General features: G+C 37.8%; 1 protein-coding gene across 10 annotated transcripts in view; it reads right to left on the bottom strand.

Annotated features, from left to right (window-relative positions):
• RALYL (RALY RNA binding protein like) overlaps positions 1-6,754 on the bottom strand; it is a 431,518-nt gene extending 424,764 nt beyond the window's left edge. For 7 of the 10 annotated variants that reach the window (XM_084509637.1, XM_084509636.1, XM_084509629.1 and 4 more), the window contains exons 1-2: positions 6,630-6,749; positions 5,621-5,707 (exon numbers count right to left, since the gene is read on the bottom strand). The gene's annotated coding sequence lies outside the window, so the exon portion shown is untranslated. Of the gene's footprint in view, positions 1-5,620; positions 5,708-6,629 lie in introns of all 10 variants that reach the window. The other 3 variants (XM_084509632.1, XM_084509633.1, XM_084509640.1) reach the window with 3 other exon arrangements.
• Positions 6,755-18,815: the final 12,061 nt, after the last annotated feature.

The following is an 18,815-nucleotide window of genomic DNA, read 5'->3' as shown; positions in this document are numbered from 1 at the left end:
AAGTACTGTGCTAGTGTAATGTTTATCTACAGAGAAAATTTAGCCTTGCTTCAATCAGGTAAAGAATCCCATGAATATATTAATTGTGTCAGACAGTGTTGACCCTGCAATGCCTGTCTAGAGGGAGGATCCAATGTGCAACTGATGTGACTGAGCAGGATGAAATAAAAGCAGTTGGTATGGAGCATCTTTGGCAGACTTACACCCAACTTTCACCAAGTTATTTAGTGATTATTAAGGTACAATAAGTATTATTGGATCCTTTATGGTTTCTTGTCCTATAAATAATAACAGCCTATATTTGGTTAGCCTGGACCTATGGCTGTCCAAGGGCTGTGAGCAGCTCTCAGAGGACCACAGTATTGCCCACAAAAAATGTCAGCTGTTTTCAGAGCTCCACATTGACTTGGATGCTTAGAGACTGCACAGCAGTCAGGCACTACTCAGTGATATGAGAAGTTCACCTGGGAAAGGACACCTGTGTAAAATGAGTGTAACCAGAGCTTCAGATATTTGTGAGAAACATTCATGAACTTTGAAAGACAGAGTAAAAATCCTGGGGAGTGCCACTCATGTACTACCATAGTCATACCCACTGATGGTTACCACTCATATAAAATCTACCTCTTCTGCTTCAAACCCCTTCCAGACAAGACAGAGAAGAAATTATTATGGGTAACCATGAAGAAATTACACCACAGCAAAAATCTATGTTCCTGAAACTGAAATGCAGCTGCAGAACTGTTGTTGCTTGAGCCCTGTTGGGCCAGGAAGGCATGCTGAGGAGCCAGAGCTGAGGAGTCACATGGAGGAGACCACAGAGGAAATTTAACACTGTAGCTTTTGCCAAGTGGCAGTAGATAATACATGTGTATAAATTTACAGCATAGAGAAGGTTGAACTATTTTTTCCTAAACAAAAGTGTTTGTTAAGCCCTAAAAAGACAACTAATTAATGCAAGGTTTTGTCTAATTCTTTGTCACACTAAAAGCATCTGTAAAAATTACTACCTGTATGACTATCTACCTACTTATCTATCTTTCTATTTCAGAATATCACAATGATAAAATTGAGTTCATTGTATTCATGCTAAGTAACCTGAGATTTACATAATAATTTGAAGGTCTACTTGATATTTTTGATTTAATTATTAGCAGATGATTCATAGAGATGGAAAATCACACTTTGTTGTGCTAAGATATTACACAGAAAACAGTTCTGGAACTGCAAGAAACACCTTTTATAAGGATTCAGTACATTTTAGAGATTATTGTCAATTCAAAATAGAACAATAAAAATGAGAAAAAATGGTTTAAATTATTTTAAAGTGTATATATGTGAAACAATAATCTTCAAGTCACGTTAACCTGGCAATTGTATAAAGATCATAAAATAATACTAATAACTTAACAAAGGTGAAGATTTTACACCGTACTCTTCACACCATTTAGAAATAGTATTTTGTTTTCTTCTGTCAGTCATGATCTGAGTTTAAAGAAGCTACATACTGCTTTTAAATCCAGTACTCTGGATGACAGTGTCACAGATTGCATAATTTTTCATCAGGAAAGAGTAATCTTTAGCCTTCTGTTTGGACATTACATAAGTACTTAAAACAAGGATTCAGCTCCAGATTTTGACAGTGCAGTGAATCTTCTGAGAAGACCAAGTGAATTTAAAAAACATTTATTTGAAGGAAGACTTACCAGTTCTATCAGCTACACTTTTAAACACTCTTAAGTTTATTTTTTCTGTTTTTGTTGTTGTTTGTTTGTTTTTAAAATCTCTTTGTCTTTGAAAACCTTCAGTGCAGACAATGGAAAAAAAAATACTGGCAGAGAGGGAAACTGCTTTTAGAATAATGCTTTTGGAGACAAGAAAGCTAAGATATCAGCAGTCTAGGAAGAGACTAGTTAGGAAAAGCTATTTTAAATAGCATTGTGGCAAATTTTCACACATATTCCTAATAGAAGGTAGTCCCTGAGACATTGGCTGAAGCTCATTCTGGTTCCCCTCAATGGTAGGAATGAAAAACACTAAATAATAACCGGAAGATTCTTGTGAGTCTAAAAAACTGTTTTGCAGGAGAAATCCCTGAGAGTTCTTTGCTGTTCTGCTTTAGCCAGAGAAATTCAGCTTGGCTAGGCAGAGTGAAGGGTAGGTCAGCATAGCATAAAGCCCATCTCACCAGAAGATGGCATGTCCACAGCACAGCTCCAGGTGGAGACACCCAGGCTAACTTGGGAGTTGGAAGCTGGACAGACATGTTTGCAGCTCAAAGCAGAACAGATCAGCTTGGGCAAAAGAGGGCTTAAACACATATGCCCTGCTTTTGATGCAACATGACTTTGCTCAGAGCTGGTGTGGATGTCTCTGGCCAGTGCTAACAGGAATCTCCACCCAGTTATCCCAACAAACTCAAGTGAAAAAGGGGCTGTGTTTGCTCTCTGAAAATACACTGGGAATATAAACAGAGGGAAGCAGAGATGTGGAAAAGGAATCTCACTTTTTAGGGACAGCACTAGCACAAAACAGAGTATAAACTGTCTGAGAATAAATTTCAGGCAGCAACGAGGTTTCCAACAGCCAGAAGAATAAGATTCTGCCCAGCCCTTGAAGAGCTGCAGTGGGAATGGTGCCCCAGCTCCCCAGCTAAGTCTGGACTGGAGCTTGCTGAATCTGAACAAAGTGAGAACAGCCTAGCACAACAGTAGAATGTAACTGGTGTGACACTGTAGGCCTCTCTAGTCCTATCTAGTATATGGAAAAAATGTGAGAAGATATCCTCCTATTGCCAACTGTGGCCACTACAGTGGCTAAAAATGTGCATTTATGAGCCAGCTCTGTGGGTACCATAGTCATTAACTTTTATTCACCTGACATATATTTATTTGCTAGTAAGTACTGTTAATAATAGCTAGTTATGGAGGAAGATTAATAATAATAATAATAATAATAATAATAATAATAATAATAATAATAATAATATTTTCCAAAGCTTTCAGTTTACAAACCTTTTAAAAGGTATCTTAAATTCTTAATTTGACCTAAATACCAAATCAGTTTTAAAATAAAATAGAAGATGCCATTTAAGTCTGGACACACATCACTTTCAGGAGTTAGGGCAGTACAAGTGCTTCTCATACTAAATGTAAGATGAAATTAGATTATCATACTGCAATTCATTAGATATAGTTTCTATTTTTCCTTCCAAAAATAGCAATTGTCTTTTACACAAACTACGGTTTTCCAAATGTGCTTTCACAGCAGTGTTACTAATAGCATAACTATGGAAACACCAAGCTGGAATCAATTCCACTGATCCAAATCCTACTGTACCCACATACTGCAGGAGGTAGGGGTACCCTTTTTCAAAATTAGTACCTTTATCCCTATTTTTAAATCCCAAGACTGTTTGATACACATGAAATCAGACAACTCAGTTACAGATTTCTTCAAATTAAATATATTTATGTATGTTAGGTTACTGTGCTACTGAGACAATAGGTCCTTTGTAGACAAAATCTGGGTGCTGTAAATAGAGATTTCTAAAACTTTTAACTCAAACTTCAAGACAGGACTAGATGAGCAAGATCAGATCTTCTCATAGCAACTACTTGTACAAAATTGCTCACACAACATGCACTCAATATTGAATGAAAGGACAAAGGTAATATTATTCTGGAAACTGCTAAGCTAGTTACTTTATTTCAGTGCTTCAGCAGTGTCAAAAACATTTTTCTTACACATAATCCACATAATTTAAAGAAAAACTTTAATTTAAAAATAAGGGGAGACAGAAACAAAAATAGAAGTGGAGGATAAAGTTTCAATCACTACTGTATTTTAATGGCTTTCTTTCAAGTTAAATCATGAAAAAATAAGCAGTCTGAGTCTTTCTGAAGTGTAAAGTATTGACCCAAGAGATTGTAACTATTTCAGAAAAATCATCACAATCTATCATAGATTGTATGTCATATCTAGAGTAGTGGTTTTTAGATGCATGGATGATTGACCCCGATATACTGTCAGAAGTATTCTATCATGTCAGTGCAGAAACCATGTATGCTAAATATTTATATTACATTTAAACTGGAAAAAGCCACCTGAAATACACAATATATATTTTCTTCATGGAAACATAACTATGTAAATATTTACTTTTCAACATGACTAATAGTGCAAGAGAATGCTGAAGACACACTTTCTACTTTAACACACACTTTCTTCTCTAAAGGTAGCTGTTAAGTTAGAGCAATGTACATATAAGTGTTAGAAGCCTAAAATGTCCAAATGAATTTATAGCTCTATGAATTACAAACAGAACACACATTTTTGCCTATATCATGGTAGAAAAATAAATATGTTCCCTGTAACTTACTTTGGTTTCCACATCTGTATACACAGCTCATGTTTATGATCAGTTACAAATCCTTAGAGGTTGTTTATACAAAATATATTAAGCAAACCCATCACAGTAAAGTAAACTATAGAGAACACTGCAGACGAAGGGTTCAACACTTCTTTAGCATAATATTGCATGATACCTCCTTCTGGAAAGGAAAAAAAAAGAAAAAAAAAAAAGAAAAAAGAAAAAAAAAAAAGAGAGAGAGAGAGAGGGAGGGAGAGAGGGAGAAAGAGAGAGGGGAAAAAAAAAAAAAAAAAAAACAACAACAACAACAAAAACAACAAGCCTGTCATCTGGAAAAATCTTTCCAAATCATATTTTAGAGAGCCAATATCCTGTCTCTACATCAGGGAAAGTCTCTGTTAAGCATTTAAGTGCTATCAATGAAAAGTAACAGTTTCTTCTCCAATCCTGAACTCTCAGTGACCGTCACGGAAAGTAACAGTTTCCCATTCCCTGCCAGCCAGTGGCATTAATAATCATCAAAACAAAACGAAACACCTTCAAGCAAATATCTGTTTCTGATTAATCTTCATCCCAATGAATTAAATTCACAAGAGGCAACCTGCTGCCTTGTTTACGCCTTTTTAATATGAAGAGCAGAAGTTGGATATAAGGGTTTTGCTGCCCTCAGGGCTACGAAATATGTCTCATGTGGCAAGGAGCCAGCTCTCCGAGGGAGCCTCCTTTGCTGTTTCTCTCACAGCTATTTTCTAATGGATAATTTTTAAACAGACACACGCAAATACACGAGTCACCGCAAAACAGGGTTTTGTTCTTGTCTAAAGTCCTGTAAGTATTTGTTCTCATAACAAGGATATCAAGGTTTCACACAGTTCTGGTTTGGGATTTTTTTTTTTTTTTTTTTTTTTGGCTGGGAGGTTAGGGAAAGGGGGGGGGGAGGTGATGGGGGAAGGATCTAGATTTTTTTTTTTTTTTTCCCCCAGCTGCCTTCCCCTCTTTACAGCACAGTACATAAAACACCTCTCTTCAGCTTAACCGACCTAGGCTCAATTAGTGCAACATTTTGCACACATCTTAGCAATTATGAGGCAGAGATATTTAGTTCAGACCTCCTGTGAATTGCACAGAAACCTTAAGCTAAGGGTGGAAGGAGATTTCTTTAAAATAAAAAAAATGAAATAATAATAATAAAAAAATCTCACAATGTAATTTACACAGCGTGGAAACGCCTACAAGCAGATGAAGTACCTGCACTGGGGAGATGTTCAGTTGTTCACTTCATCTTCCGTTGACAAGGAAACCAAACCGCACTTCATTCTCCAGGAAAACCTTCCACTGCCATCATTTGAAAATGTATTTATTTGTATATATGTATATATCTATCAGCATCATCATCATGATAACAATAACCATCATAAAATAATGCCGGCAAAAGAATAAAAAAGTCAAGGTGCAAAATGTGCAAAAGTAACAAGCATTTGTTTGGCTTTATATTTTGTTTAGTTATCTTTAAGGAGGAAAAAAAGTATTTAAAAATAGTAACTGCAACACGCTGCAAGAAAAGTTTCATGTTATAAACAGGTACCAAAAACTGAAAAAGAAGAAAAAGAAAAAAACCCTGCTGATTGCACTGAGCATCAAAAAACAATAACAAAAATAATAAAATTAACATCTTGCTCTGTGGCTCTCACCAGTATTGCAAGACTACAAACTCTTTGTAAACACTGCTGTAAAATGTATTTGCAATTCCCATTCCTACACGAAAAAAAAAAATAAAAATAAAAATAAAAAAATATAATAAAACAACACCAGAGAAAATCCTCTGCAGAAAAAAAAAAAAGTTAGAAACATGCCTTTTCTCTTATCTTTAAAAAAATAAGTATCATATTTCACATTGCTTTTATGTGCCACAACAAAACCAGTTGCATATATAGATATATAGCTACTAAATGTATATCAGTTGTTGCTGGACTGGCAAGTCTGTATTATTAATATAATCATTTTTCATTCCCAGTGACTCCCGGCCCCAGCAGCACCTTTTGCTCATAGTTTAGTAACCATCGCATGCTAAGAAAAAAAAAAAAAAAAAAAACTTGTCATCAGCAAAAGATCAAATCCATTTAAACAATAATCAAAGAGGAAGAAAAAAAAAAAAAAAGCAAAAAAAAACCGAAAAAACAAAAAACCAAAAGGAAGAAAAAAAAAAAAAAACAGGACAAAAAAAGGAGGACAAGAATGTCAGCGGAAAGGTACTCACCGAGCGGGAGTAAAAGGGAGGAATAAAAATGAGAGTTACTATAAAATACAGTATGGCGGTGGAAGAAGGAATGAGGCGCTTTTTTTTTTTTCCTCTCGTCTCTAGTCTCTGCCTCCGGCAACCGCCACGTGATCCGCAGCCGGGCGGACTCGCAGCCGGGAGGGCGCAGCGGCGGCGCCGGGCGCGGAGCGAGTGCGGAGAGAGCCCGCCCCGAGCCCCCGCGGCCGCCGGGCCCCCGCCGCCCCGCACCCGCCCCGCGCCCCGCACCCGCGGCAAGTGCCGCTCACCCCCGCGCCTCCCCTCCCCCCGCCAAGCGCGCACACGCGGAGACGGCGGCGCAAGTTGCTCGGAGGCGCTGCGCGAAGTTGCAGCCTCCGGCCGCCTGTTGCCCTCCGGCCGGTGCGAGACCACGGGGGCTGGGGGGTGTGCGGGTAGGGGGGGTGCCGTGTCCCGGCGGACAGCGGCGTGTGAGGGATGGGGTTGCCCCTCCTGCCGCTCCCGTTGGGGTTGGGTGGGGTTGCACGGGGGCACTGTGTGTGTGTGTGTGTGTGTGTGTGTGTGTGTGCAAGGGAGAGCTTGCACGGGGGTCCTGCTGCCGCCCGGTTCGCCCCCTGGGGGGGATAGCGCTGACCCTCCTGCGGCTCCAGGCTCAACGCGGGGTACCCGGCACCTTCCTGCCGCTCCGGCCCCGGCGATGTGCAGAGGTGTACCCCTGCACCTCGTGGGGGGGTCGCGGCGTGGGGGGGTTCCCCGGCTCCCGTTCGGTCTCGGGGCGTTCCCGTGCCTTGCGCTGGGGCCGCAGTCACTGTGCCGCGCAGTCATGTCAGCGGCGGCTCTCCCGGCTCCTGCCGGAGAGATTCGCATGTGCGGCTGGGGGAAGAAGGACAGGTACCAGCAGCAGTCCCATCTGCCACCTGCTTTTGTTTCTCGGCCTCTGCCCTGTGTCATGGCCTCTCCTCCTGACCCGCTGGCAGGGCTGTTGCTTCCCGTGAGAAAGTTACTGGATGAGATGGGAAAGAAACAAGTGTTTTTTTTGGGGGGAGCGCTCACTGCGGTGGGCAGCCTCCGGCGGCACAAGGGGCAGCTGCCCACAGTCCCACCGTGGAAGCACTTAGTGTTGGACCCAAAAGCATGTGAGAGTGGTCCGAAAGCAGCTCTGGTTGGCTGAATGGCAGCTCTCCCCCTTCTCCCTTATCAGACAAGAAATATTCTGGAGCAGGCTGTTGCCGAGAGTTTCCTTAAGACGCTTGCTTTTCCCTTTTTAGCTCTCCTCGCCTGTCTCCTTATTAACAAACACAGCAGTCGCAGAGAGCAGGCGGCTGGAGCTTAGAGCAGCTCTGCTCCAGCTGAAGCAAGACCTGAGGCCCCAGCTACCTCCTCGGCCTGCAAAATGATTGCACCCTCAATTCACTGGTCCCCAAAATGTTCACAGCTAACCCCTTCCCCCCCCCCCCCCCCCCCCCCACACCAAACTTAACTGCTGCTTAAGCAGTAAGAGGAAGAGACAAGAGAGGCATCTGCATGAGATAAATTAATGGAGGGATAGAAGTGCTTCCATAAGACAGGTGCTTTGTTGGAGGGAGCTAACCAGGCAACACTTCCCCGCTTCCTCCTCCCCCCTCCTTCCTCCCTCACTTTTTGTTTAGAGCCTCTTTCTTTTCATCTGGGTCAGGAGGCAGAAGATACAGTCAGGTTATTACTCTATAAAAATTACTTTGGCCAGTAAGAGGATGCCCTGCTATATAAAAGACTGGTGAGGGCACCAGCTTGCCTTCTTCACATCCTCGCACAAAGCTTTATCCCTTGCCCCAACCATTTCTTTCTTTTCTGTCCTCTATCTCTTCCCCAGTGTTTCCAGAGAATGAAAAGAAATGTTTCCTTTCTTCTTTGCTCTCGACTTCTTTTATGAAATGGGAAAAGAACACTGGGCAAAGTTTAAAATATAAAATATATTAACAGTTATGTTTTGCTTGTTTTCTTGTTCAGTGCTAGGCTTGTTTTGGCATTTCATACAAATCTTATTTGTTCTGTCCCTGCTAAGCTTGGCTCTCAGAAGAAGAGCTGTACAACTGAGAAGGTTTAATCCCCCACTACCTCCCCCCCCAAAAAAAAAAAAAAAAAAAAAAAAAAAAAAAAAAAGTAGTCCCTAAAAATACATAACTCTACAAGAAATAAAAGCATTTGCTATGAAAACTAACCAACTTTACTATATTTTACGTACATGTGACAAAGAATTCAACCATGTTGTGATGATATCACAGACTATCATGTCTGGAGATTTCAGGTGTGGGAAACATTTTTCCTTGGCTGGTGTGCTCCATTTTGATTAGCCTTAGATACTGCATAAAGAAATACAGTTCAACGGCTGACGTTTTGTTTAGTCAAAACATGCTTGCAGCACAGAGGCCTGAATTACAACCCTGTTTTGTTGTTGCTTTTCATTTTTCAGTTTATGTAATTCTGAGCACATATATCTTCCTGAAATAGCAACAACAAGAAAAAAAAGTTAAAAGGTGGTATTTTAATAATCCAAAATTGCATAATAATTACGATTTGTAAATTATACATTAACACATGTATAATAAACTGGATACATATATTTTTGGCAATATATTTTAAGTATTGTTTACTCCCCAGATTCTAAGAACTGGTAATAAGGTAAACATTTGAATATATATGTTCTCATTTTGAATGTGTACGTAGTTATTTGGTATATTGCAAGTGAATTAAAAATTCATTATGATACACTGGGTAAATCTGGATTTCAGCACTGAAAGGTACGAGGTTTAGGAGTGGCCTTAAGTCCTAGAGGAGCTGCAGTGAGTTGTGCCAGAACAGGTCTAGAGACAGAGTTGAGAGGGATCCAGACTCAGAAACTGTAACAAAATTACACACTAGTATAGTTAACATTGTAAATATTGTGAAAATGAATGGGTTCCTAAGGACTTAACCTTAGGTTTACCTAAGGAGTCTCTTAAGAATGCTTATGTTAGTTTTCTGCTTACAATCCATTAAGGTGAAGTAAGCTGCAGTGAGTAACAGCTGCAAGAAGTTTGACAAGAATATGTGTTTGGAATAGGTTACAAGCAAGCGAGAGTTTGGGAGAATGCTATTTTCCTGGAATCCTAGGAAGCTTGTATTTGTCGGTGTCTGTACTTTCTGGCTACTCCTGCTGGAAGTTGCCTCCAAGAGCAGCTGTATACTTGATGCTGGACCAAAATGAGAGAAAGTTCATCATATTGCATGTGTTATGGTTTGGTTATGTACTGTGCTCAATGAAGTAAAAGAATGTAGTTGAGAAAGAAGGAAAAAGAGTGCCACTTAGATCATCTCCAGGGCATGCTGCTTAAGTGTATGCAAAGAAAGTGCTTCGTGGTTATTTTTAGGATTTCCATTTTTCCTTCAAGACAGCAACTGAGTACCACTGCAGAGTGATTATGAGTTACCCTTAAAAGTATCCAAGAATTCTGGATGAAGAGGGTATGAACCAGCACTTCTGTGCCCCTGACTTGCTACCAGCACAGAGATGCTTCCTAAGGCTCCCAAAACATTATACTTCACAATCAGTGCTCTGTGGTTAATTCTGGACTCACTATCCTTGTAGTCATGCCATACAATCCCAGTCTTTCACATCCTGCTGCACCTTTGCAGTGTCACCCTACCCCTGCCCTCCCTTCAGGAGTAGGAATAAGTACATGCTAAGATTGTCTCATTGCCTGTAATTTGTTTTTCTTGATTGCACTGAAGCATCTATGCTTCAGAACAAGTCTGCTGCTTTATATACAGCCTATTTAGTCAATTTTCTTCCCTTTCTACTGGTGCTGGTATTGGAGAAACACTATTTCTTCTTCTTATATATATATATATATATATATTTACATCACTTTCACTGTACTTACATTTTCTTAACATCTCCTCCTTTGGAAACAGTAAGCAATTAGTTGAAGTCCAGTGCTAACATACTGGCTTTGCACAGATCCATCAGCATGACTCAGCAGCCTGCAAACATGATCTCTAGTTGCAAGCAGTTACTACTACATCCTCCTGTCTCACTGGCAGAAGTCAGCTAAAACATCACCAGATGCAAAAACAGCAGTAACAGTAACAATAAAAGCAATAATGATAAAATAGTGTTTTGTTGTTGTTGTTGTTGTTGTTTGTTTGTTTGTTTTTTCATATTCAAATATCTGATCCCACATAATGTCTAAATTGTATGTAATGTCTTTGAGACCAGCCAATGAAACTATAAGATCGTAAGGCTGACAGAATTTTTGTTGTTGTTGTTCATACATGTTAATTATGTTGATCATGACCACAGGAAAGGGAAAAATAGTTGACTGTCTAAATAAATAACTACTGGATGTGTTGGACAGGGTATATTGTTAAAGTATGTTAAAGGAAGAGAAAACTTTGCATTTCTCAAACTTTTAGACTAATATAATTAACTATCATTATTTAAATCAATTTAAGTCTTTATTTTGTTATGATTGAAATACAATGCTTTAGTGAATATCAAACTGATTTACTTTCCATTTTTAAAATCAACTCCAAACCACAGGATATCACTTTAGCCTGAAACATTATTTTAAAAGCTATTTTTCTTGCATTTTTCTATGGAATCATTGTTAATTTCCACAAAATTCTGCACTTATTCCCCTTCTACTTGTCTTACAGTACTTTTAAGCCACTATATTTATCTGTATAATAAGGCTAACTCATTTTTCTATTACCACTTTTCCAGTTGAAACCTCTGAGCAGCAGATCACAATGCAAGTAAAAAAGTCCAGTAATACATGACAGAGGAAATAAAAGCAAGGCAGCTCTGTTTAAAGAAGGGAAAATAAAACACCTGAAAATAAAACACATTCCACTATGTAGGAGAATGGAATAAAAAAAAAAAAAAAGGAAATCTTCAATACTTCTGTGGCCCCCTTTTAGATTTCTCTTGTTAGGTTAAAAGGGTTTTCAAGAGGGATGAGTTTTCAATTATTGAATGCTTTGTACACTGGGAAGTTCTGTATTTCAACCCTTGAGTGCGATGCTCTTTGAAACAGTCATAAGCAGAGTACACATACTTTATGTTCTCAAAATGACTATTTTCATGTACTATTTTATATAAATAAACCAAAAGTGACATCTAAATTAAAAATTAGTGAGAATTTTGTATGCCCAAGACATTCTCATAGTTAAAAAAATGTCGCTTTTTGCTCTTTTAATTAGTTCTATTCATGGAAGGGTTAATTAACGAGTACAACTTATAATGAGCATGTCTCGGTTTGTGAGTTTTGCAATAAATAAGTCTGGGAACAGTGTGAGATAAGGCAGCTTATGATCAAATTCACTGGTCTGCACCATCTGTTCTTATGCATTAATTTTATATATGACAATCTCTCCACAGAAGAGAAATTCAAAACATATTTTTAGTTTTATTTATTTAAATATGTGGTATATTAGCCAGAAGTATATAATGGCTGATGTCTGGCATGCATAGTTGAATGTAACAAAACTGAAAGCTGAGAGAAGGAATTTATAGGGTTAATCAGTTACAATGCATGAAAGTGTTCCTTTGAAAAAACAGGTAGTAACTCAAGAAGATATGAATCTGTGGTATAGGAGAGTAAAGAAGAGGAAAAAAAAAAAAAAGGAAAAAAAAAAAAGGGAAGAGGAAGAGGAAGAATGGGGGAAGGGAAGGGAAGGGAAGGGAAGGGAAGGGAAGGGAAGGGAAGGGAAGGGAAGGGAAGGGAAGGGAAGGGAAGGGAAGGGAAGGGAAGGGAAGGGAAGGGAAGGGAAGGGAAGGGAAGGGAAGGGAAGGGAAGGGAAGGGAAGGGAAGGGAAGGGAAGGGAAGGGAAGGGAAGGGAAGGGAAGGGAAGGGAAGGGAAGGGAAGGGAAGAAAGTTATGTATTTTTGGCAATTTGAGAAATGGAGTTGGAGAGATTTAAAAAATGATTTCTAAGCTGACAAACCTGTTTTTTGTGCAAACAAAGGAAAAGAACAGCTTTCTGTTCCGTGGATCAGATCCCACAAGCTCAAGTTGGACACCCATAATATGAACAAATACAAATTACATTCATCTTTCTAAGTCTACTTTAAGTGATTCACCAGCTATAATGTGTCTGTGTCAGTAAGAACTCATTTTACCAGCCAAACATTCACCCCCTAAACTTCAGACCGTCCTTATTCTTCTTGCCTTCAGAGAAGTGACTGAGACATGAGCTGCACACAGTGCCATTGCTTACTACACAGTATTGTTTTACATCCTGAGTATTGTTCTTGATTATCACAGGAGGCAAGGATATGTGAAGTAAATATGTGATAATGTAGCTGGTGTTTATCATAATGTTTGTGTACTGTGAGGTGTAATAAGGTTTCATAGGCAATGCCAATCCAGGCATTTCCTGAAAAATTAAATTGATATGAACATTCCAATTCCACTGTTCATAAGCACTTTTTTTTTTTTTTTTTTTTTTTTTTTTGCATGCAGGAAATAAATAATAGCCATACACGCATACACCTGCATCAATAACCTCTTCTGCCATTTTCTTTTTTTTGACCCTCCATTCTAGTTACTAACAAGAGCTAATCTTAACATGCTAATGAAATCTGACACGATCACGGTCCATAGCAGCATGTCTGGAAGCTAGATGATTTTTGTATATGTTGTTTTATTCATGTGTTGTCCTGGAGAGAAATGGAAACTTCGCATAAGAGCATAAAGCACTCAGTGTCCTCCTCTAGGCTAAATACAGGTACAAGACTCCTTCAAAATAAAATCATACAAAATTTAACATAATTTCAAAATATTTAATGGAAAGGCAATTCATAATAGAGGCATGTCTGGCTCTGACATCATCTGCCCTGCATAATGCAGATAATTTCTACAGTCAGGAGAAGACCTACTGTATAGTTACATCAGGTTAGCCGAGTTCAGTAATTTTGAAAACATATATTGACTTGCTGAGTAGCATTTATAAATTTATTTTTTCTTACTTTTATCTAAAATATCACAAGCTCTTTTTCACAATCACAGTTCCTTTTCTCCATCTCCTATTTATCAAGTATCATGTTCTAGGACTGCTTCCTGTTCCTTTGAGGTAAATCATTAGCCTGTGACACCTTCTAGCAAATATGTGGATACAGATTTCCCCTTTTCCTCCTTTCGTGGTGAAGCTGCTCAAAGAGGTATTTTGCGGGTTTTGTATTTTTCTCTTTCATATAGCTAAATCTCTGCACTGCTGCAGCTCTTTGAGTGCCTTGCAGCTTGTAAATGACTCATGCAGCATACTCCCTTCCCTCAAGCCAACATACAGGAAGCCTGGAAAAACTGTACTTGGGAATGATCCTCCTTCTGGCTTACATTACAAATTACTTCTATTACAGGATAATGCCCAAAGGCACAATCCAGCCTGAAATACATAGTCATCATGAAGCATAAAAATACAATTGTTCTTAACAGAAGTTAAATACCCTAAATCATTTGCAATTCTAAACTGAAATCTCTTTCAAGTCTACCTTTCCAAACTTTTCAAATTTGTTTTCTTTTTCTGTAGTTGCCAATAAAAGGTAATTATTGTGTTTGATATGGATGGACTTCTCCTATGTTACAATCAGATATAAAACCATCCAAACAAGTCACATTGCTTTCTATGAGATACAGGAAAATTTTTGAGCATGAATAAATATTGGAAAGGATTGAGATTCTTCAAATCTGCCAGCTTCTTTTGTTAGGTAACTGCTGCAAGGACCACTGATGCTGTTCAGTCTCTATTCTGCTTACCTACAATTACCCAAACGCCAGCTCCCCTAGGAAAGAAATCTGCAAATTTGTAATGTGTATTCGTGTTCAAAAAGTTGCAAACTCTAAATTGTCCATGAAGCCACCACTAAGAAACCAGTGTAGTCTGATCTTCAGAAATTCCAAATGACATCAAATTGTAGTTATGGGTACCCAGCCCTTCTGACAATTATTCCCATGCAGCCAAAGACCATTACCAATGTAGATACTGACTAAACTTTCACTTTTCTGTTATAATGCACTTCACTGTGAAAGAGGACAAGTTTGTGCTTATCCTGTAATGGGTGCCTCTGCCATTGTAATAACAGCAAAACAAAAAAGCACTTAGTTGCTATGTAATTGTGTTTAATTGGAGCATGCCTTGACATTTACAGTCTTTCCATGCCACAGAACAAAAGTTCTTGCAGAAGATATATCATACCTGTTAAAAACAAAACAAAACAAACAAGCAAAGAAAAAAAACAATGCAAGTAGCTAGTACTTGTGTTAAAGCTTCATTTTATCCTAATAACCAAACAGTTTTAGCATGTTTCTTTTTTTTTTTTTTCTTTCTACATGTTAGACCACTAGCATGTTTGCTTAAAACAAACACCAAAAATTTGTTAAATAAAATGTCGTATCACACCAAAAAAGTATTAGTGAGGGAATCAAATATCTGATTGAACACTGTCTGCACCCTCAAACTGGTTGTGCATGATACCCACTACACCTACAGCTGGTGCACTGTAGGAACAATTCTGCTTTCAGTAAAGCTCAAGAGGTCTCTGCCAGGAAATGAAACAATGGTAGGGGACATTTCCAGCTAAAACAATCAGATAATTTATTTTTTAACTTTATCTCTTGCATGATTTTGGCTCACATTACACAAACACTTATGAATGACTTCCAGAGATAGTTTGCAGAATGGTTTTGGGGCAGTTATAGTGGAACAGTAACACTGCAGCCAGGAATGACAATGTTAGTTTAGTGCTGTCAGTGATTCCTACCTGCAGAAAAATGTGAGAACACGAAGCAGACTGGTCTGTACCTCCCTTACTGCATACACAGACCAAACAGCAGTAGGCACTGTTTAGTAGTGCAGTTTGGTGTCTGCACTAACAAGCTCAAATCTCCAGAATACTAAATGAAATGTCACATGCTGAGGGAACATGGTTCATGCTCTTTGCCTTTCAAGTTCCTCAGTTCTTATAGCACCTCCATCAGGAGGAAGTCTTTGAACAAATTTATATATATGAAATATAAACCAAGTCAGGAAAGCCTGCATGCAATCCTTAACTTCTTAGAATGCCACAAGGTTATTTGTATGGTATCCACTGCTAATAAATTGTTTAAAGACCCCATTTTCCTAATAAAAGTGGGAAATGCCTTACAGTAACAATTAACAAAATAATTTGTTAATTTTCAATTCTATTGGGAAACAAAACATGATGTGAATTGGCAGAACATCTGAGGTTATGTCTAGAAAAGATTTTTATTTTTTTTTTCTAGAATTTCTTTTAAAGAAAAATCCTTTCTCTCGTGTCTTTTGCAACTCTTTATATACAACATTTTTTCTCAGCAGCAGATCTGTACAGGTTAAAAATGAATGTCTATCTGAAAGCTTTAGAAGTAGTCAGAACTTTTGCCTCATTCCTGAAGATATGCGTAGGAAATACAGCTAAAACATCAAGGCAACTTGGGATGAAAAAAAGATTGTTGATAGCCTTGGTTATACAGGGTGTTTAAGAGGAACAATTATAGGTCTATGAAGGTAGAAGGTAGATTTTTGCAGGGAATGTTACTTAGCCAATATCTACCATATCAAGAGGTAGAGGTAGAGGTCGAGGTAGAGGTAGAGGTAGAGGTAGAGGTAGAGGTAGAGGTGGAGGTAGAGGTAGAGGTAGAGGTAGAGGTGGAGGTAGAGGTAGAGGTAGAGGTAGAGGTAGAGGTAGAGGTAGAGGTAGAGGTAGAGGTAGAGGTAGCCACCTGCAGTGCAATTGGTAATACCCGTAGAAATACCACAGTTAAGTATTAAATCAGAAACAAGAAAATGCTGATTGGGTGATATCATCACCCAAAGGCAACCAAGGGAAAGGTAGAAATAAGAAAGTAACATAATAATGTTTGTTTGTTTTGTTTTGTTTTGTGTTCATTATTTTTCCTTTTTTTCCCCTTTCTTTCACACGTTTACCTAATGTTTTCCCTCTGTATTCTGCAACATGACTGCAAGGTGGAAGAAAATGCTTTTCTATTCATATATTCCTTTCCCCTCTACAGACTATCTTACTCATCTCTTCAAAAGGGAAGTATATATTTTTGGTTTATAGTGATACTGATAAGGAGTTGCAATGCAGCTCAGAAGGAATAATATAAAACCAGGAGAAACCAGTGAGTTCTGGTGACCATTTGCTGAATGAGAATAACAAAAATAGAGGGATGAGAGAAGGAGGATATCAGAAAAAAATGAAACAGTCTGAAAGTTGCCAAAAATAATAGTGTTGATAATGTAAGTATTCTACTAGAAATACTAATTATTGATGGTTTCTACAATTGTAATTAGAATATAAGCACACATATAATTCATAGCAACAAATAAATCTGTGCTCTGTAAATGTGATGTTCATTTGTCACAACAAAATAACATTTCCACCCCCTGTCAACATGTAATTGTCTACGTGCAAGAAGCATATTCTGTGATTATTATCTGATATTAAATTCTTCCAATTACAGAAAATCTGTACATCAATATAGAAAAGCAAATTGAACATAAGAAGCAAATACATATTCTTTTTGATTTAAAGTAATGTACATATAAAAATATACAAACAGAATAAAAGCATATCATTTATATAGTTTCAGCCTGTAGGAATCTAACAAGTATCCCAAACAGTCATTTAAGTGATCTTCATACAAGTAGCAGTATTGATTTAAAGTAAATGCTTTTGTAAGTAAACACTACTCATATTATTAAAAATTTGCAAATAAGGTTTCCAACTCAGCAGAGAACCCTTTTGGCCCCACTGCCACTTCAAACTGTGGGAGGAATTTTTACAATATGGATTGCCATTAGCTTTTTAAAGCTGAAAATATTCTTGCAACTTTATCAACATGTTGGAAAAAAATGTAGAAAAAATAAAAAAGATCTTTGCTTTGAAAAGAACTTACAATTTGAGAAGGAAATAATGATGAAGGAGAGATACAAAAAAAGGAACAAGGAATAAAGGCTTCATCATCTTTTTTTATTCCTCTTTTTTTTTTTTTTTTGTTTTTTTTTTTTTTTTGTTTTTTGTTAGTTTTGTTCTGTTTCTTTGGGGGTGAGACCCCTAACTTAAAGAATTAGACTACAGATAGGCTTGCCACTCTGACTTCAATCTAGGTAGGGTAGCCAGCCTTGACTCATGGCTATTCCTCTCTCCTTTCCCCACTACTCTCCTGATGGAGTTTCTTCAGACACAGGGGCATATATACATATGCAGTTGATGATCTGGTTTTATCAAAATAATCATCATTTTATTATTATTATTTTTTTTTTTTTTCCCAAAGATCATTTGTTAAAGTACTTACGTGGATAAAGATCATTAAATACTATTCATGCTGGGAAGTCTGAATTGCTAGTACCACCAACTGGAACGATTAGTGGTGACAAGCAATCATCTAGTGGATAGTAACCTTCTTATGCCAGATCAGCATAATTAAATTTGCATTGTTAAAAATAAACAAAGAAACAAACAAAAAGATCCCAAGAAACAATGAAAGATTGAAAAATATGAACTCAAGAAGCTAAAAAATATGTGAAGAAGGTTGAGGTCTAGAAGAAGGTGTTTGAATTTGGACAATAAGTCAATGAATCAACTACAAAATGTCTTACAAGGTAAGTAAAATCTATTTTTTCAACTACTTTTTGTACATTTTTACTGTGAGAGAGAGGAAATATACCACGTAATAGAGTTTAGGTAAAAGCTGCAGGGGATATAGGTGAAATCTGTAAAAACTGCAGGAGAAAGTATAGAGAATTAAAGCCAAGAAGAGTCGTGAACACAAATATGGAAGACATGAAAAAGTGAAAAGGAGTCAAAAAAAAAAAAAAAAAAAAAAAAAAAAAGGACAAAACTTTTGGATCGGAAATTGCCAAAGTAGGAGAAGTTAAAGATTTTAAGTCAGGCCATAGGCAGTTTTAGTAAATTGAGTATGGAAAGGGAATTTTGAATTCAAAATAGGAGTTATATATATAAATACGCATATATATATATATAAAGTTGATAATCACATAAACTATGTGAACATTTTAAGACATAAGCAGTGCTGTGGAGGATATTGACTTGATAATAAAGGTAGAATATGCCTCGTAGTGATAATACCATAGAATCATAGAATGGCTTGGGTTGGAAAGGACCTTAAAGAGCATCTAACTCCA

Source organism: Aythya ferina (assembly GCF_964211825.1).
Source record: "Aythya ferina genome assembly, chromosome: 2".
NCBI classification, from domain to species: Eukaryota; Metazoa; Chordata; class Aves; order Anseriformes; family Anatidae; genus Aythya; species Aythya ferina.
This window is presented reverse-complemented; position numbering and strand designations above follow the sequence as displayed.